Source organism: Heptranchias perlo, chromosome 2, assembly GCF_035084215.1.
Source record: "Heptranchias perlo isolate sHepPer1 chromosome 2, sHepPer1.hap1, whole genome shotgun sequence".
Lineage (NCBI taxonomy): Eukaryota > Metazoa > Chordata > Chondrichthyes > Hexanchiformes > Hexanchidae > Heptranchias > Heptranchias perlo.
Window position 1 is genome coordinate 32,988,307 of NC_090326.1, and position 21,665 is coordinate 33,009,971.

Genomic DNA, 21,665 nt, shown 5'->3' on the forward strand with positions numbered 1-21,665 from the left:
ATAATGCAACCCCACCACCTCCAAGTTCCCCTCCAATCACACACCATCCTGACTTGGACATATATCACCGTTCCATCATCGTCGCTGGGTCAAAATCCTGGAACTCCTTACCTAACAACACGGAGGGAGAACCTTCACCATACGGACTGCAGCAGTTCAAAAGAAGGCCCATCACCACCTCTCAAGGGCTACTAGGGATGGACAATAAATAACGGCCTTGCCAGCGACGCTCGTATCCTGAGAATGAATCTTTGAAAAATGTAGGGCTCTTGGCTCCACACAAAATAAGACAGCGCTGCTTGCATCATTTTGTTCCCATACGGTGTCTCAAGAGGGTGGAGCCTATTATAATAACATCAGTGGAGGTCAAAGGTCCCATCTAGGAAATGCCTTGCTGAGCTCATAGCAAGAGGTTGTCCTCTTGTAATATATTATGTAGGATCCGTCATGTGATACGATCTCCTGGCCGGCCTCCCAGCTTCCACCCCCTGTAAACTTGAGCTCATCCAAACTCTGCTGCCCATATCCTAACTCGCACCAAGTCCCATTCACTCATCACCCTGTGTTCGCTGACCTACATTGGCTCCCGCTTTGGCAATGCCTCGATTTTAAAATTCTCACCCTTGTTTTCAAATATCTCCATGGCCTCGCCCCTCCTATCTCTGTAACCTCCTCCGGTCCTACAACCCTCCGAGATCTCTGCGCTCCTCCAATTCTCTCCCTCCCGATCTTCCCCACTCCCCTCAATCTTCCCCTCTCCCCCCCGATCTTCCTCTCTCCCCCCCCGACCTACCCCTCTCTCCCTCCCGATCTTCCCCGCTCCCCCCAATCTTCCCGTCTCCCCCCTGACCTTCCACTCTTCCCCCCCGACCTTCCCCTCTCCGCCCCCGATCTTCCCCTCTCCCCCGCCGACCTTCCCCTCTCCCCCCCTCCCCTCTCCCCCCCCCTTGATCTTCCCCTCTTCTGCCCCCCCCCACCCAGTCATCTCGCTCTCTCTCTTTCCCACCCTGCCCGCCTCCCCGCTAATATCGGGGCCAAACTGTTCCCATTGGCGGAAGGGTCAAGAACCAGAGAGCGTAGGTTTAAGATGATTGGCAAAAAAAACAAAGTTGACATGAGGAAAAACTTTTTTACACAGCAAGTGGTTACGATCTGGAATGCACTGCCTGAGGGGGTGGTGGAGGCAGATTCAATTGTGACCTTCAAAAGGGAACTGGATAAGTACTTGAAGGGTAAAAATTTGGAGGGCTACAGGGACAGGGTGGGGGAGTGGGACTAGCTGGATTGCTCCTGCATAGAGCTGGCATGGACTCAATGGGCTGAATGGCCTTCTTCCGTGCTGTAACCTTTCAATGATTCTATGATTATCAATTGGGTTAATGTCAGGATTGTGGGGGTAGGAATCGGAATGCGTAGTGCTCATTGTTCAGGTGTAAAATGGGCGCAAAGTATTCAAATATAGCATTGGGACGGCCTGTGCCCAATCTGCACAGGCGTTGGTCCCACTGCTAAATTAGTGGGGCCCTTTTTTTGCGTGTCCCGGGCAGACACCTATAACAGGTATTAGGCCCCTTGAATATGTAAATGAGGGGCCTAACGCATTTTGAGGAAACTTTTTAGAAACGTGTCTCTGAGGAGGGGGAGGGGTGGGGCGGGGCGGGGCGGGGCGGGGCGGGGGGGGAGCGGCTAGACATTGGAGCCCACCCAGCTCAGGAATCTTCAGTGACCCTGGCAACCGTCAACCAAAGTAGGTTGTGAAAATGTTTTATTTTAAAAAAGCACATTCCTGTGGAGCTGGAGGCTTAACCTATAGTGTAAAAAAGCCTTAAGGAAGATTACCATTTAATCTTCTAACAGTACAGGAAGATTAACTATTCTAGAGCCTCCACTCTTTATCTCGTCCCCTCCCCCCGTCCCCCTCCTCTCAACCACTTCCCCACCTCCGCCTCCAACTCACCTACAGATGCACAGTTGTGATTTGGAGCAATCTCAATTGACCGGGATTGAAATTCATGGACCCTTGAGGTAGTCGGAGTCCCACTGCAGTTTACTAAACTGAAACCTGCAGATAATGGTGATGCTTGAAGTCAGCCATCCACAGGCACTGACCCCCATTAATGTAGACAGGCATGGACTCATGCTGCCACTTCCAAAATCTGCATATTACAATTTTGTCCCCAGTCTGACCATTTAAAATAAAGGCACGAGCTACAGAGGGAAATAATGGTTTGTTAGTTGGGTGTCAAATGCTCCTAAGTGTGTTTTGAATTGATTTCGGTCAACATTTGACATCCCTAAGGGCAATATGGGATTAGGTTCAGTGTCCGTGGCATGATTATTGATTGGAAATAGCAAGTACCAACATCCCTCAGCTGAGACATCTTCATTACTGCATCAGAGAAAGCCGAAAGCTCAGAGTATTCTCCTCAATTCAATTTTCAGCATCCAGTCTACTGACTCCAGGAGAAAGGAAACGAACATGGACAATGAACAGAAGTGCATCCAACGCTGAGAAAAGCAACCCTAAGCTCATTGCAGCAGTTGCAATGTTTGAGTGCTGGGCTCCAGCTGGGGGACCTGAGTATCAGTCCCAATCTACGCTAACAGTCAAGTCTGCACATTCCCCCTACAAATCTCTTGGGCCTACAGAAGAGGTTTGCCAGGCATACAGGTAAGGGGGCTAGGGAGAAACAGACCAGAGATGGGGAGGAATTTCCCTTCCTTACTCTTCAAGCACATTTCCTGAAGGGCTGACTGACACTTAGTGTCTGGAGGGCAGAGGTGGTTGTGCCGTTTTTGATTAGAACACGTGTGGTCGATTGTAAATAAAGCATTCACAAGAGTTCAGCAGTACAGAAATATCCTTAAAATATTGGGGATGTGTAAAGCAGCCCCTACAGCACTAACTTTCACTCTAGCTCATACTGCAACCGAGTATCAACGCCTCCACTGTGTCTCATTTGTCTCACTGCTTGTCCAACACCTAGTACTGGATGAGCAAAGATTTCCTCCAACTAAATATTGGGAAGACCGAAGCCATTGTCTTTGGTCCCCGCCACAAACTCCGTTCCCTGGCCAGCGGCTCCATCTCTCTCCCTGGCCATTGTTTGAGGCTGAACCAGACCGTTCGCAACCTTGGCGTCCTATTTGATCCTGAGATGAGCTTCTGACCACATATCTGCTCCATCACCAAGACCGCCTACTTCCCCTCTGTAACATCGCCCATCTCTGTTCCTGCCTCAGCTCATCTACTGCTGAAACCCCCTTCCATGCCTTTGTTACCTCCAGGCTTGACTATTCCAATGCTCTCCTAGCCAGCATCCCCATCTTCCACCCTTCATAAACTTGAGCTCATCTAAAACTGCTGCCTGTATCCTAACTCGCACCAAGTCCCATTCACCCATCACCCCTGTGCTGGCTGACTACATTGGCTCCCGGTCCAGGAATGCCTTGATTTAAAAATTCTCATCCTTGTTTACAAATTCCTCCATGGCCTCACCCCTCCCTATCTCTGTAACCTCCTCCAGTCCTCCAACCCTCCGAGACCTCTGCACTCCTCCAATTCTTCCCTCTTGTGCAGACCCAATATTAAGCTCTCCACCGTTGGCGGCTGTGCCTTCAGCTGCCCAGCCCGAAGCTCTGGAATTCCCTCCCTAAACCTCTCCACCTCTCTCCCTCTCTCTCCTCCTTTACGACACTCCTTACAGCCTATATCTTTGACCAAGCTTTTGGTCACCCGTCCTAATATCGTCTTATGTGACTCGGTGTCAAATTTTGTTTGAAAATCGCTCCTGTGAAGCACCTTGGGATGATAAAGGCTCTATATGAATGCAAGTTGGCGTTGTTGTTGTAAGTGACAGAGTCCAGTGCTGTTTGGCAAATCAATGTAAAATCAATAATGGCAGTTGATGTAAAAGCGCCTCAATCAGAATAAGTAATAATTGATTTGTAAATACGTAATAATTGTCTATACCCCCCATATGCCATCACTGTATCTGCAGGCCCAGGCACACCTACCTGGCAATGACCAAAGACAATAGCTTCTGCAGACTCCAGGGGCTCTATTTTAGCACCCGCGATCGGGTGCATTCTTGGCGGGGGGGGCTATGAAAATCGGGGATTCCCGGGGCGGGTCAGGAGCTCAGCTCCAACCCGCCCCATTTCCGGGTTTCCCAGTGACGCGCTGACATGCGCGCACAGCCCCCGCATGTGGGACTCCCGCCAGCAATTAAAGCCGGCGGGGTGCCTCTTAAGGTATTTATTTTGGTATTTCAGGTCGTTTACAGACCTGATTAACGAGATATCTTAGGAGGGTTGGGATTTTACAAACAACTAGGACTGTTTCCCGTACTGGGGGAAACACTCCCAGTTTAAATGGACGTGTTGCAGCCATCAGCCTGTGGCAGCTGCAAAGGTCCATTTGACAGGTGTGGGGGGACAGACCCTCACTCATTGCAGGAGGCCACTCTGTCACTTCGGACAAAGTTTGGCCTCCACCACCCTCCTCCTAACAACAAAATTCACCAACTTGCACACTTACCCCGGTGTCCAGACACATGTACCTACCTTGCGGACCCCCTCAGATGTACATCTTCCGGATGGGGGCCGCCGTAGCTGCAGTCATGACCTCCGAGGAGGGCAAACAGCATCACCAGCCTCGCCGGCCAAGCCATTCACCTCTGACACATGGAGCTCCACAACACAGTGCTGTGACACATCCACCTGCACAGCAGGAGGGAAGGCAACCGCAGAGAGAGATGCATCGCAGGGGGCACTACCCTCGCCACAGGGTCCACAGACCGAGGCTCAGCTTCCTGGACCTCTCTGAGCAGCAGTGCACACGGAGGCTCAGAGTCACTCAACATGTAGTCGTGGACATCTGCAGCCTCCTTCATGCCGAGCTGCTCCCAGCTGGCCCAAGCACCATCTTCTTACCTGTCGCTGTCAAAGTCACCACTGCCCTCAACAACCTCTCCTCCGCATCCTTCCAGGGTGCCACCGGGGACATCGCTGACGTCTCTCAGCCGTCTGCACAAAAGAGCCCTGCAAATACACCTACACCCACTCTGCAGTGACACAATGGGTGGCATCAGTTGTGGGTCTTCATTGTGATCCTCAGGAAAGGGCATTATTGCACAAACCAGACAAGATTCGCAAAGACGTGGCAGTAGTGGTGCCAATATAATATGTGATGTGAGTTGATCAGAAATTAAATAGAAGTAAAAACCATGACAAACCCTCAAACACCCTTGTGCATCCCCTTCATGCTCACGACACGTTTGCCTTACGCTGTCTACTGCACATATGTGATGCATGCCCTGTGGCTGCAGCACAGGTAGTGGCAGGTTGAGTGAGGCTGACTGTGAAAGAGATGCATGAGAGGGTGAGTATGAGATAGAGCCATGAGATTGTATGAGGATTGGGTTGAGTGGTAGTGGCGGGATGAGTACTGGCGAGGGGAGTAAGTGCAGGTAAGATGAGGATGAGGTTTGAGTGGGTGTGAGGGGTGATGTGACAGAGTAGTGTTGGCAGTGCAGAAGGAGATGTGGGGTGGGGGCGGTGATGTGGCAGACGGAGCATAGGGGAATGAGTAAGTGTACTCACTTTGGCTGACCTACTTAGGTCATTGGAGTGCCTCCTGCACTGTATGCAGGTGCGTGATTTGTTGGTGGTGCAGGTGACCTCCTCTGCCACCTCGAGCCAGGCCTTCTTGGTGGCAGAGGCAGGCCGCTTCCTCCCGCCCGCCGGGGGGAAGATCTCTGTCCTCCCCCTCCTCCTCACCCCATCCAATGATACCTGGAGTGAGGCATCATTAAACCTGGGAGCAGCCTTCCCCCTGGGCTGCTCCATGCTGTAATTTTTCCTATTTCTTGCAGCATCAGTCAGTGGAGGACTGCCCCTTTAAATAGAGCTCCTCCAGCTGACAGACCTTACTGTGCATGCGCAGTCCGCCCGCCGCGCAGCTTAGCAGCGGGGAACCCGGAACAAGAGGTAAGTGGATCTAATCAGCCTGCGATTGCGCGCGGGGCAGACTGATTTCACCAGGCACGTTACCCACGCGCCCAATCGCCCCCCACCACGAACCCGCCGCCCTGGTAATATCGGGCCCCAGGTCAGACTCCAGGTCAGCACAGAGGGAATTGAACAGCTGTGCATTCTGCTGCAAGGAAAGCTTCACCCAACCTCTACTATAGGGACATCACTGTCGGGTGGCAGTCAAAGTCATCTCCTCCCTTAACCTTTCTGCTTCTGCCTCCCCTGCACTATCAACTAATTAGTTGCCCATAGATGTATCAAACAAATGACCATTGAGCAGGGCCAGCACTTCCATCTCCTTTCCCACTGACTAGCAACAGTAGCACATAACTACATAAATGATTTGGACTCGGGAATCAGAAGTACAATTTCAAAATTTGCGGGGGTATAGTTAATACTGAGGAGGACTGTGACAAAATACAGGAAGGCATTAATAAACTTACAGCATGGCTGTGTAATCGGCAAAAGTACACAAATTGCTGAAAGTAGTGACGCAGGTTAATAAGGCCATTAAAAAAAGCAAACCAAGCACTGGGGTTCATTTCTAAAGGCATAGAATTGAAATGCAGAAAAGTTATGTTAAACTTGTATAGAACCTTGGTTAGACATCACTTGGAGTACTGTGAACAGTTCTGTTCTCCATATTATAAACAGCATATAGAAGCACTGGAGAAGGTGCAAAAAAGATTTACTAAGATGATACCAGAACTGAGAGGTTATACCTATCAGGAAAGATTGAACATGTTGGAGTTCCTTTCTCGAGAAAAGACAAGACTGAGGGGTGATCTGATAGAGGTCTTTAAGGTTATGAAAGGGTTTGATAGGGTAGACAAAGAGAAGATGTTTCCACTTGTGGGGGAGACCAGAACTAGAGGCATTAATATAAGATAGTCACTAATAAATCCAATAGGGAATTCAGGAGAAACATTTTTTACCCAGAGAGTGATTAGAATGTGGAACTTGCTATCACAAGAAGTAGCTGGGGCGACTAGCGTAGATGTAATTAAGGGGAAGCTAGATAAGCACAGGGAGAAAGGAATAGAAGGATATGTTGATGGGGTTAGATGACATAGGGAGGGAAGAGGCTCGCGTGGAAAATAAACACCGGCATGGACCTGTTGGGCTGAATGGCCTGTTTCTGTGCTGTACATTCTATGTAACATCTATGTAACTACCCAATTTCATGATAGTAGCCCTATGAGCTTCCATGGCAACAGTGTATGCTGCCGTGGAAGCTGTCAGAGCTGCCATAAGACACTCCATCACGGTGGGTTCCACCATGGTGCTTATGGAGCTCCACGTTGGACAGAATGGTCTCCTTGCTCAGTGCAAAGTCTTGAGACAAGTTGGAACTGGACTCCTCCATATACCATGACATACGGTGAGCATAGGGCCTTCCTGGACTATAAGGCATAGAAGTGCACTGTGCAAGGTAGCTACTGACTCAGGGGAGCATACTGCTCACTACTTATGTTTTTAATCATTATTTTTGATATGTATACAGCTGGAATCAACTCCTTCTCACAGGCGTTTATAGAGTGTTTGGATGGCAGTCCTCTCTAGCTGCTGCCTGTAAGGGTCCCATGTGAAATAAGACTGGGCCCAGTTCCTAGTGGGCATATGCCTATGACACAAAACTGCCCCTAATTCAACAATTATTGGCAATCTCACTCAGAGAGGCCACAATACTAACACGTCTTGCCCTGATAAGCACAAAAATTTTAAAAAGGAAAAAAAAATCAAACCACACAAGTGCAGAATCAAGACATGGCTGATTCCCAGTCCAGTGAGTTCCCAGTCTCAACCATAAAGCTGCAGGAAGGAGTTGTACAGAGGCTGAGACTTAGAAATACAAAGGGGCCACATATGCTTTTCAGGCCCAATATGGATGCCTATGCATCAAATATGGCGCCTGGGGCATGTGCATGTTATGCAACAGAACAGCACCGACCACCATATTGGTGAAGGCAGAAAAAGAGACGTCCAGGACCTGCACCTGAAGCCGGCATTAGGCCCTATACATATGCAAATAGGGGATCTCATGCCTGTTTGAGACCCCCTTTGTAAAATTGGGCTGTTCTGAAAGTACCTATCACTGCCCCCTCCCTCTCCCTATCATTGCCCACCTCCCCCTCCATATCACTGTCACCTCCCCCTCCCTATCATTACCCCTCCCCTCCCTATCACTGCCCCTCCCCCTCCCTATCACTGCCCCTCCCCCTTCCTATCACTGCCCCATCCCTCTCCCTATCACTGCTCTCTCCCTCTCCCTATCACTGCCCCCTCCTTCTCCCATTCATTGCCCCCATCCCTCTCCCTATCACTGCCCTCTCCCTCTCCCTATCACTGCCCTCTCCCTCTCCCTATCACTGCTCTCTCCCTCTCCCTATCACTGCTCTCTCCCTCTCCCTATCATTGCCCCCATCCCTCTCCCTATCACTGCCCTCTCCCTCTCCCTATCACTGCCCTCTCCCTCTCCCTATCACTGCTCTCTCCCTCTCCCTATCATTGCCCCCATCCCTCTCCCTATCACTGCTCTCTCCCTCTCCCTATCATTGCCCCCATCCCTCTCCCTATCACTGCCCCCTCCCTCTCCCTATCATTGCCCCCATCCCTCTCCCTATCACTGCTCTCTCCCTCTCCCTATCATTGCCCCCATCCCTCTCCCTATCACTGCTCTCTCCCTCTCCCTATCATTGCCCCCATCCCTCTCCCTATCACTGCCCCCTCCCTCTCCCTATCATTGCCCCCATCCCTCTCCCTATTACTGCTCTCTCTCTCTCCCTATCACTGCCCCCTCCCTCTCCCTATCACTGCCCTCTCCCTCTCCCTATCATTGCCCCCATCCCTCTCCCTATTACTGCTCTCTCCCTCTCCCTATCACTGCCCTCTCTCTCTCCCTATCATTGCCCCCATCCCTCTCCCTATCACTGCCCCCTCCCTCTCCCTATCACTGCCCTCTCCCTCTCCCTATCATTGCCCCCATCCCTCTCCCTATTACTGCTCTCTCCCTCTCCCTATCACTGCCCCCTCTCTCTCCCTATCATTGCCCCCTCCCTCTCCCTATCACTGCTCTCTCCCTCTCCCTATCACTGCCCTCTCTCTCTCCCTATCACTGCCCTCTCCCTCTCCCTATCACTGCTCTCTCCCTCTCCCTATCACTGCCCTCTCCCTCTCCCTATCACTGCTCTCTCCCTCTCCCTATCACTGCCCTCTCCCTCTCCCTATCACTGCTCTCTCCCTCTCCCTATCATTGCCCCCATCCCTCTCCCTATCACTGCTCTCTCCCTCTCCCTATCACTGCTCTCTCCCTCTCCCTATCACTGCCTCATCTCTCTCCCTATCACTGCCCCCTCTCTCTCCCTATCACTGCTCTCTCCCTCTCCCTATCACTGCTCTCTCCCTCTCCCTATCACTGCCTCATCTCTCTCCCTATCACTGCCCCCTCTCTCTCCCTATCATTGCCCCCTCTCTCTCCCTATCATTGCCCCCTCTCTCTCCCTATCACTGCCCCCTCTCTCTCCCTATCATTGCCCTCTCCCTCTCCCGATCATTGCACCCCTCCCTCTCCCTATCACTGCCCTCTCCCTCTCCCTATCACTGCCTCATCCCTCTCCCATTCACTGCCCTCTCCCTCTCCCGATCATTGCACCCCTCCCTCTCCCTATCACTGCCTCATCTCTCTCCCTATCATTTCCCCCCTCTCTCTCCCTATCACTGCTCTCTCTCTCTCCCTATCACTGCCCCCTCTCTCTCCCTATCACTGCCCCATCTCTCTCCCTATCACTGCCCCCTCCCTCTCCCTATCACTGCCCCCTCTCTCTCCCTATCACTGCCCCCTCTCTCTCCCTATCACTGCCCCCTCTCTCTCCCTATCACTGCCCCCTCTCTCTCCCTATCACTGCCCCATCTCTCTCCCTATCACTGTCTCATCCCTCTCCCTATCACTGCCCTCTCCCTCTCCCTATCACTGCCTCATCCCTCTCCCTATCACTGCCCTCTCCCTCTCCCTATCACTGCCTCATCCCTCTCCCTATCACTGCCCCCTCTCTCTCCCTATCACTGCCCCATCCCTCTCCCTATCACTGTCTCATCCCTCTCCCTATCATTGCCCCCTCCCTCTCCCTATCACTGCCTCATCCCTCTCCCTATCACTGCCTCATCCCTCTCCCTATCACTGCCCTCTCCCTCTCCCTATCACTGCCTCATCCCTCTCCCTATCACTGCCCTCTCCCTCTCCCTATCACTGTCTCATCCCTCTCCCTATCACTGCCCCCTCTCTCTCCCTATCACTGCCCTCTCTCTCTCCCTATCACTGCCTCATCCCTCTCCCTATCACTGCCTCATCCCTCTCCCTATCACTGCCCTCTCCCTCTCCCTATCACTGCCTCATCCCTCTCCCTATCACTGCCCTCTCCCTCTCCCTATCACTGCCTCATCCCTCTCCCTATCACTGCCTCATCCCTCTCCCTATCACTGCCTCATCCCTCTCCCTATCACTGCCTCATCCCTCTCCCTATCACTGCCCCCTCTCTCTCCCTATCACTGCCCCATCCCTCTCCCTATCACTGTCTCATCCCTCTCCCTATCATTGCCCCCTCCCTCTCCCTATCACTGCCTCATCCCTCTCCCTATCACTGCCCTCTCCCTCTCCCTATCACTGCCTCATCCCTCTCCCTATCACTGCCCTCTCCCTCTCCCTATCACTGTCTCATCCCTCTCCCTATCACTGCCCCCTCTCTCTCCCTATCACTGCCCTCTCTCTCTCCCTATCACTGCCTCATCCCTCTCCCTATCACTGCCTCATCCCTCTCCCTATCACTGCCCTCTCCCTCTCCCTATCACTGCCTCATCCCTCTCCCTATCACTGCCTCATCCCTCTCCCTATCACTGCCCTCTCCCTCTCCCTATCACTGCCTCATCTCTCTCCCTATCACTGCCCTCTCCCTCTCCCTATCACTGCCCCCTCTCTCTCCCTATCACTGCCCTCTCTCTCTCCCTATCACTGTCTCATCCCTCTCCCTATCACTGCTCTCTCCCTCTCCCTATCACTGCCTCATCCCTCTCCCTATCACTGCCTCATCCCTCTCCCTATCACTGCCCTCTCCCTCTCCCTATCACTGCCTCATCTCTCTCCCTATCACTGCCCTCTCTCTCTCCCTATCACTGCCTCATCCCTCTCCCTATCACTGCTCTCTCCCTCTCCCTATCACTGCCTCATCCCTCTCCCTATCACTGCCCTCTCCCTCTCCCTATCACTGCCTCATCTCTCTCCCTATCACTGCCTCATCCCTCTCCCTATCACTGCCTCATCCCTCTCCCTATCACTGCCCCCTCTCTCTCCCTATCACTGCCCTCTCCCTCTCCCTATCACTGCCTCATCCCTCTCCCTATCACTGCCCCCTCCCTCTCCCTATCACTGCTCTCTCCCTCTCCCTATCACTGCCCCCTCTCTCTCCCTATCATTGCCCCCTCCCTCTCCCTATCACTGCCCCCTCCCTCTCCCTATTACTGCCTCATCCCTCTCCCTATCACTGCCCCCTCCTTCTCCCTATCATTGCCCCCTCTCTCTCCCTATCATTGCCCCCTCCCTCTCCCTATCACTGCCCCCTCTCTCTCCCTATCATTGCCCCCTCTCTCTCCCTATCATTGCCCCCTCCCTCTCCCTATCACTGCCCCCTCCCTCTCCCTATCACTGCCCCCTCTCTCTCCCTATCACTGCCCCCTCTCTCTCCCTATCACTGCCCCCTCCCTCTCCCTATCACTGCCCCCTCTCTCTCCCTATCACTGCTCTCTCCCTCTCCCTATCACTGCCCCCTCTCTCTCCCTATCATTGCCCCCTCCCTCTCCCTATCACTGCCCCCTCCCTCTCCCTATTACTGCCTCATCCCTCTCCCTATCACTGCCCCCTCCTTCTCCCTATCATTGCCCCCTCTCTCTCCCTATCATTGCCCCCTCCCTCTCCCTATCACTGCCCCCTCTCTCTCCCTATCATTGCCCCCTCTCTCTCCCTATCATTGCCCCCTCTCTCTCCCTATCACTGCCCCCTCCCTCTCCCTATCACTGCCCCCTCCCTCTCTTAATCGCAGCCCTCTCCCTTTCCTGATCATCCCCTCCCTCCTGATCGTGCTCGCCCCTCTCGCAAGGCCTACCTGAGGGCCGCTGCCATCAACACAGTGGCCTGAAATTCAAATCCTCTTCGCCAGTGAGCTCCCTGGGGATGCCCAGCAGACGTCAGCAGCTCGCCGACCTCATGTAAAAGAGGCCTGAGGCCCAATATCGGGTGGGCCCCGTGCCTACCCGTTCTGATGCAGGGATCGGTTCCTGTGCCCAGTTCGCGCCGGCAGGGCAGCGTGAACCAATTTCTAGGCCTAGGTGTTTTCCCTGCAGGGAAGGGGATGGAGATTCACAATCAGGCTGCTCTTGCAGGGCTCCTGGGAGTCAGCAGGAAGCACCATTACCAGGTCTCTTCTCAGGTGATGTGGAGATGCCGGTGATGGACTGGGGTGGACAAATGTAAGTGATTTTCAAATAAAACTGTTGGACTATAACCTGGTGTTGTAAAATTTCTTACATCTTCTCAGGTGCAGGAGGCATGTGACTGACGGGAGTAGACAAGAGAGAAACCGGAAGCAAAATACGGCAAAATACCGACCCACCTAACAAAAAAACACAACAAAACCCACTATATACATCAATACAATCCAGTTCACAATACATTTTGTAGGATAAAATTAGTCTTTTCCTCTGACTTTTACAAAGTCATACATTTATAATTTGAAACATGAATTTACATTTTAAAAAGCCATAAAAGCCAATAAAACATCTGTGCCACTGTCCCATTGAAGTGATTAAATCAATAAACATTGAAATCAAAGAAAATTACTAATCCCACATAAAGAGGAAATTGTTTTGTCTTTAATCTCATGTCTGGGCACACTGCAGTAAGGGCCAATAAAACTGTATGAGGAAGAGGTTGTAAGCTCCCAGTCTGAAACAGACACATCAAACCAACTTTCATTTCACGATAGAGATGTAACTACAGATTCAACATCTGAGGGCATTGCACTCTGTGACTAAAAAAAAATATCCTGAACCAACAGATTTTGACACCATCAAGCACTGTCTCTTCTGTACTGAGTCACAGAATAATATTCTCAACAACTGTTGCACAAATACTTTATTGAACACCCGCTTACCACAAGTCCAAAGCACAGTACATCCTGTCTCAGATCCTTGCTTCTTATTCATTGCCATCGTGCCTTTGTTCCTCATATGGTCTATGGATCAAGGCTTCATCCTTATACTTTCCTGTGGGAATAAAGGGAAGCTGTTGAAAAAAAAAAGTGGCTGCGCGCCCAGCACCACAAGTAGGCAGCATAATCACACTCATGTCACCGTCACTACATCAAGTCAGCCCTGTATGGAGTGAAACATAACTTAACCCTTCTGGTGAATGCCATGCAAGGAGAGGATTTATAGGAATATTCCACCTTTGAAGTGTGGGGGGAGCTGTTGTAGTATTTTCCAAATGCATTCTTCTGTGAGATGTATATTCACAGGCCTAAGAGCCCAGGCCAGCCAGGGGGCAGGCTGCAAACACGCACACACACACTCACAGACAAACACAGACACTCATAGACACACACACACTCTCACACACAGATACTCACAAACACAGACACTCAGACACTCACAGACACACACACACACACACTCTCACAGACACACACTCACAGACACACACACACACACACACTCTCACAGACACATACTCACAGACACACACTCACAGACACTCTCACAGACACACACACTCTCACACACAGACACTCAGACACTCACAGACACACACTCACTGACACACACACACACACTCTCACAGACACACACTCACTGACACACACACACACTCACAGACACACACACACACTCACAGACACACACTCACACACACACTCTTACAGACACACACTCACAGACACACACACACACACTCTCACAGACACACACTCACAGACACACACTCACACACACACTCACAGACACACACACTCACAGACACACACTCACAGACACACACACACACTCTCACAGACACACACTCACAGACACACACACACACACTCTCACAGACACACACTCACAGACACACACACACACTCTCACAGACACACACTCACAGACACACACTCACACACACACTCTCACAGACACACACTCACAGACACACACACACACACTCACAGACACACACTCACAGACACACACACACACACTCTCACAGACACACACTCACTGACACACACACTCTCACAGACACACACTCACTGACACACACTCACTGACACACACACACACTCACAGACACACACACACTCACAGACACACACTCACACACACACTCTCACAGACACACACTCACAGACACACACACACACTCTCACAGACACACACTCACAGACACACACTCACACACACACTCACAGACACACACTCACAGACACACACACACACACTCACAGACACACACTCACAGACACACACACACACACTCTCACAGACACACACTCACAGACACACACACACACACTCTCACAGACACACACTCACTGACACACACACACACACTCTCACAGACACACACTCACAGACACACACTCACACACACACTCTCACAGACACACACTCACAGACACACACACACACACACTCACAGACACACACTCACAGACACACACACACACACTCTCACAGACACACACTCACAGACACACACACACTCACAGACACACACTCACAGACACACACACACACTCTCACAGACACACACTCACAGACACACACACACACACTCTCACAGACACACACTCACAGACACACTCACAGACACACACATACACTCACAGACACTCACACACTCACAGACACACACACACACTCACTCACAGACACTCACACACACACACAACACACACACTCACAGACACACTCACAGACACACACTCACAGACACACAAACACACTCACACTCTTTCATGGACACACACACACACACTCACAGACACACACACACTCAGGGCACTCACACACACTCACAGACACACAGGCACGCAGACACACACACACACGCACTCACACAGACACACAGACACTCATACACACATAATCCTGAGACGTACCTTTGTTTTCAATAGTGTAACGAGAGCCGTGGCCTAAGTGCTTTGTCACTTCTCTACTCATTGGATTCCCAAGTGGCCATTCCTCATGTGTGAGCCGAGGGAGTGAGCACCAGCAGGTTGTTTGGCGATGGAGGGCATGACATCTGAGCCCAATCCACATGCACAAATTTTCCAGCATCAGTCACTGGATAGCGAGCAACAGCACAAATCGTTGTCCATATTTGCCCCTCTGTATCCTGGAGGCTTTGAGGCCAATTTCAGCACCTCAACTGCTGTGTACCTCTGCAACCTCCTCCAGCCTTATAACCTACCCGCCGCCCCCCTCCCAATCAGATCCTTTGGTCGTCCTCTAGCCTTATAACCCGCCCAGCCCCCAAACCCACTGATGGCACAGCCTTCAGCCGACCTAGTCTCCATCCGATGCTGGCTTTGGGCGGGCAGCTCAGGTGGAATTCAAAGATCGGCCCCTAACTGTTGTGATTACACAACAATTGTGATATAAAACACCGTACTAACAAAAGTTATTTGAAACTCCAACAATGGCCCAATTTAGCAATGGTATTTCCCAGTGCAGAACCAAGGCATACTTTCAAGGGAGCTCTCAGGTTTGATCCTGGTCTGTGCTGAATCTCAGCTGGAGTCGAGATCCTGATGGGATAATTGGCATCTGTGAAAAGGTGAAAAATCAGCCAAGGTTGATGCTCCTGAATCCTGCACAATTTTTTTCCCCCTTCCTTAATCTAGAAGTGATAAAGCCAATTGTAGGGCCCTTACTGCTACTGGGCTTGAGGTTAACTAACTCCTCACACCTCAAGGATTGAACCTGGGCCTTGCTTAGTCTGTATGGATCAGCTACTTAATGGATAATGTCACTGAGCCATCGGGGAGCTTAACATTCATATATAAATGTTATATTCACAGATTGTCTTTGATCCCCGCTGCAAATTCCATTCCCTAGCCACCGACACCATCCCTTTCCCTGGCCACCGTCTGAGGCTGAACCTTGGTGTCCTATTTGACCCCGAGATGAGCTTCCGACCGCATATCGGCTCCATCACCAAAACCTGCCTGCTTCCACCTCTGTAACATCGCCTGTCTCCGCCCCCGCCTCAGCTCATCTGCTGCTGAAACTCTCATCCATGCCTTTGTTACCTCTAGACTGGACTAATCCAATGCTCTCCTGGCCGGCCTTCCATCTTCCACCCTCCATAAACTTGAGCTTATCCAAAGCTCTGCTGCACGTATCTTAACTCGCACCAAGTCCAATTCACCCATCACCCCTGTGCTCGCTGATCTACATTGGCTCCTTGTCCGGGAACATCTCAATCTTAAAACCCTCATCCTTGTTTTCAAATCCCTCCATGGCCTCGTCCCTCTCTATCTCTGTAACCTCCAACCCTTTGAGATCTCTGCGCTCCTCCAATTCTTGCCTCTTGCACATGCCCAATTTTAATCCCTCCACCATTGGCAGCCGTGCCTTCAGCCGCCTGGGCCCTAAGCTCTGGAATTCCCTCCCTAAACCCCTCAGCCTCTCTACCTCTCCTCCTTTAAGATGCTGTTTAAAACCTAACTCTTTGACCAAGCTTTTGGTCACCTGTGGCTCGGTGTCAAATTTTGTCTGATTACGCTCCTGTGAAGCACCTTGGGACATTTTACTATGTTAAAGGCGCTATATAAATGCAAGTTGTTGTTGTTGTGAATAAAAAAACTACTCCTCGGAGAATTTTATTACAGTAATATTATTGATTTAAGTATTATATCACGATAAAGGATAAACTGCAAATGCTGGAAATCTGAAATAAAAAACAAAAAATGCTTGAGTTACACAGCAGGTCAGTCAGTATCTATAAAGAGAAAAGATGGGTTATGATGTTTTGGGTGTGCCCCCTTCATCAGAACTGAAATAACTAGTGAGGGAAAAAAATATATAAAGGCAATATATAAGGCGATCGTTATTAATGAGCTGGACTTGGGCATAGAGGGTATAATTTCAAAGTTTGCAGATGACACGATACTCGAAAATGTAGTAAACAATGTGGAGGATAGTAACAGACTTCAGGAGGACATGGACAGACTGGTGAAATGGGCAGACACATGGTAGATGAAATTTAACGCAGAGCAATGTGAAGTGATACATTTTGGTAGGAAGAATGAGGAGAGGAAATATAAACTAAATGGTACAATTTCAAAGGGGGTGCAGGAACAGAGGGACCTACACAAATCTTTGCAAGCGGCAGGACAAGTTTAGAAGGCTGATAAAAAAGCTCGGCTGCTAAATTGGGCCGGGTAGTGTCCGTTGTTTTGGCGCAACACGGCCTCTCCGACATCCAAGATGGCGTCTTGGATACGCACGCACATTTCCTGCGTGACGTGCGCCAGACGCCATCTTGGTATAGGAGTTAGCGCAGGCGCAGATAACGAACGCTGGAATCATGTAAAGTAGGGAGAAAATGGCTTCAATCAGTTTGCAACGCTGATGTATAGTGATAGACACCATTTTGGGACTTAACGCTCAACTCAACACACAGTCTTAACTGCGACCATCTGACCGAGTCTTAGAGTGCCTGGAGGACCCCCCACCGGCACTATTTAAAGGGACCATGCAGGATTTACAGGTTAGTGGCTGGATTATTGCTTCTGGCTGCCGAGACATTTGTAACTGTTTTTGCACATCTCCTAGACTTCAATACTAGGACGCGGGGACATAGCCTAACATTTAGAGCCAGGACGTGCAGGAGTGAAGTTAGGAAACACTTCTACACGCAAAGGGTGGGAGATGTTTGGAACGCTCTTCTGCAGACGGCAGTTGATGCTTGCTCAATTGTGAATTCTAAATCTGAGATTGATAGATTTCTGTAAACCAAGGGTATTAAGGGATATGGGGCTAAGGCAGATATATGGATTAGGTCACAGGTCCACCATGATCTCATTGAATGGCAGAACAGGCTCGAGGGGCTAAATGCCACTGCCACTTGCTGCCTCTTGATATGCGCCACCTTCTCCTGCAAAACAGCGGAACATGTGCCTGGGTGATGTGCCTGTCATGGTTGAATAGCTGCCAGTGTGTGTGGCCTGTGAATTGTGGGTGGGCGGCTTGAAACAGTGGTAATGTGTAAGAGTGAGAGGAAGCATCTGATTGGAAGAGTTGAGTACTGATGGAAAGAGTTTATTGGTATGTGGGTGATGGAGGGTATAGTGCGTGGTGCAGTTGGTAGGAGACGCCACTTGACAGTTGACCTCACTCACCGTGACCACTCGTGTCAAAGCATTGAACTTCTTCCTGCACTGCATCCATGTTCATGATGCTGTGTACCTGGCATTGACTTTGTCCCCCGCTGCCTCCCACTGCCTTTTGGGTATATGTCTGGAGAGACTCTTGTTTCCCGCCACCCACCACCCCCCACCCCGCGGATAGAGGATGTCCCTCCTTCTGTCCACCTCTTGCACCAAGGTCTCTAGTGTATCAGCAGAGAACCTTGGTGCACGCACTCTCGCAGGCCTGGTACAAACTCAGATCGGCAGATTGGTGAGGTCTGGTGTGCAGATTGGAGGATGTGGGATTTAGTAGTGTGCAACCTTTATTCAATGTTTTAACATAACTCATCAGTGTGTAAACATAAGGATGGGATCTGCATCTGTGTTTTACGTGTACGATGTCTGATCTCCGTTCAGACTCCGTACAGACAGTAGACTGCTATTTTCAGCAAATAACAGGTACCAGCTACCTTTAAGAGATTTCTAAGAAACATCATCCCTTTAAGAGATTGAGCTCCTTCTGGTGGTGGAAAGTGTGAATTGCATTGATTCCACGTGCAAGGCCTGGAATGGAATGCTGACTTCAGGTAAGTCCTGGGATGGGGTGAAACTTGCGTCCTGCCTGCGCAGGGGTCATTGGGCTTGGAGTAATAGCACATCACGCTACCTATGCCCAAAAACGGCCCCTATTAAATTTCCCTCCCCTCATCTTTCGTTTAGGCTCTTTACAACCTTCCGGACTCTACATTGATTTCAATAACTTCAGATCATAACCACTGCTCCCATATTTTCGGTCGGCTAGTGCTGGTAATGGTTCTGCTGCTGCCATTTACAGCTAGTCCTGATCAATCTTTTGTTTCTTAACCTGTCCTATTACCACCTTCCTTGCCTTACACCATCATCCCTTTTATCATTTAATCACTCCTGCTTCCACCCTATCACAGACCTTCCCTTTTGTTCTTTCCTCCCTCTTCCCCCCTTTCCCTGACTCTGTACTTACGCAAAAACTTTAACTCTTTAACATCTTCCAGTTCTGATGAAAGGCCTTCGACCTGAAACGTTAACTTTGTTTCTTTCCCCACAGATGCTCCCTGACTTGCTGAGCTTCTCCCGCATTTTCTGTTTTTATTTCCGATTTCCAGCATCCGCAGTATTTTGCTTTTGATTTATGAGATCCTGGGCTTTATTAATAGAGGCATAGAGTACAAAAAGCAAGTAAGTTATGCTAAACCTTTATAAAACACTGGTTAGGCCTCAGCTGGAGTATTGTTTTCAGTTCTGGGCACCACACTTTAGGAAGGATGACAAGGCCTTAGAGACGGTGCAGAAGAGATTTACTAGAATGGTACCAGGGATGAGGGACTTCAGTGATGTGGAGAGGCTGGAGAAGTTGGGGTTGTTCTCCTTAGAACAGAGAAGGTAAAGGGGAAATTTGATGGAGGTGTTCAAAATCATGAAGGGTTTTGATAGAGTAAATAAGGAGAAACTGTTTCCAATGTCAGAAGGGTCAGTAACCAGAGCACATTTTTTTTTATTCGTTCATGGGATGTGGGCGTCGCTGGTGAGGCCGGCATTTATTGCCCATCCCTAATTGCCCTTGAGAAGGTGGTGGTGAGCCGCCTTCTTGAACCGCTGCAGTCCGTGTGGTGAAGGTTCTCCCACAGTGCTGTTAGGAAGGGAGTTCCAGGATTTTGACCCAGCGACGATGAAGGAACGGCGATATATTTCCAAGTCAGGATGGTGTGTGACTTGGAGGGGAACGTGCAGGTGGTGTTGTTCCCATGTGCCTGCTGCCCTTGTCCTTCTAGGTGGTAGAGGTCGCGGGTTTGGAAGATGCTGTCGAAGAAGCCTTGGTGAGTTGCTGCAGTGCATCCTGTGGATGGTACACACTGCAGCCATGGTGCGCCACTGGTGAAGGGAGTGAATGTTTAGGGTGGTGGATGGGGTGCCAATCAAACGGGCCGCTTTGTCCTGGATGGTGTCGAGCTTCTTGAGTGTTGTTGGAGCTGCACTCACCCAGGCAAGTGGAGAGTATTCCATCACACTCCTGACTTGTGCATTGTAGATGGTGGAAAGGCTTTAGGGAGTCAGGAGGTGAGTCACTCACCGCAGAATACCCAGCTTCTGACCTGCTCTTGTAGCCACAGTATTTATGTGGCTGGTCCAGTTAAGTTTCTGGTCAATGGTGACCCCCAGGATGTTGATGGTGGGGGATTTGGCGATGGTAATGCCGTTGAATGTCAAGGGGAGGTGGTTAGACTCTCTCTTGTTGGAGATGGTCATTGCCTGGTACTTATCTGGCGCGAATGTTACTTGCCACTTATCAGCCAAAGCCTGGATGTTGTCCAGGTCTTGCTGCATGCGGGCACAGACTGCTTCATTATCTGAGGGGATGCGAATGGAACTGAACACTGTCCAATCATCAGCAAACAACCCCATTTCTGACCTTATGGTGGAGGGAAGGTCATTGAAAAGGGTCACCTTAAATATAGATTTACGGTGATCGGCAAAAGAGCCAGAGGTGACATGAGGAAACATTTTTTTACGCAGCAAATTGTAATGATCTGGAATGCACTGCCTGAAAGGGTGGTGGAAGCAGATTCAATAGTAACTTTCAAAAGGGAATTGGATAAATACTTGAAGGGAAAAAAATTACAGGGCTATGGGGAAAGAGCAGTGGAATGGGACTAATTGGATAGCCCTCTCAAAGAGCCAACACAGACATGATGGGCCAAATGGCCTCCTCCGGTGCTGTACTTACTATGCTACGATGATACTATAAATAATGTAAGTACACTCCCAATGAGTAATGGAACTTGAAATTTAATCTAGCCCATGTAACAAATTATTAATTTCTAATATTATGTAGAACTAACTTTACATCTCATTTCCAATTTCAATCTCTTCTTAGGGAGCTAGTAATTTAAACTAGGTCCCATGACAAATTGTTTAAATATAATTAGCATGGTAGCCTTGGGATGCTAAGGGAGTTCTAGGACTGTTCTGTCAGTCCATGTGGCTGAATAAATTACATAAATTAGGGGCCATGATATAATAGACATTTATCCCACAGCTTATTTGCTAACTAAAATCAATAACTTGAATAATAAATTGATTGCATTATGAGGTAGAAAATTATCCTGGGGCCTATTTTTCAACAAATTGGTTGACCCCATTCAAAAGAAATTCCTG

At 50.0% G+C, this 21,665-nt stretch overlaps 1 long non-coding RNA gene across 2 annotated transcripts in view; it reads left to right on the forward strand.

Moving 5' to 3' along the window:
* LOC137333265 (uncharacterized) overlaps window positions 1-21,665 on the forward strand; it is an 86,293-nt gene that overhangs the window by 55,420 nt on the left and 9,208 nt on the right. For both annotated transcript variants that reach the window (XR_010965831.1, XR_010965832.1), the window contains one exon: window positions 2,443-2,671. This is a non-coding gene — a long non-coding RNA (uncharacterized lncRNA). The remainder of the gene's footprint in view (window positions 1-2,442; window positions 2,672-21,665) is intronic.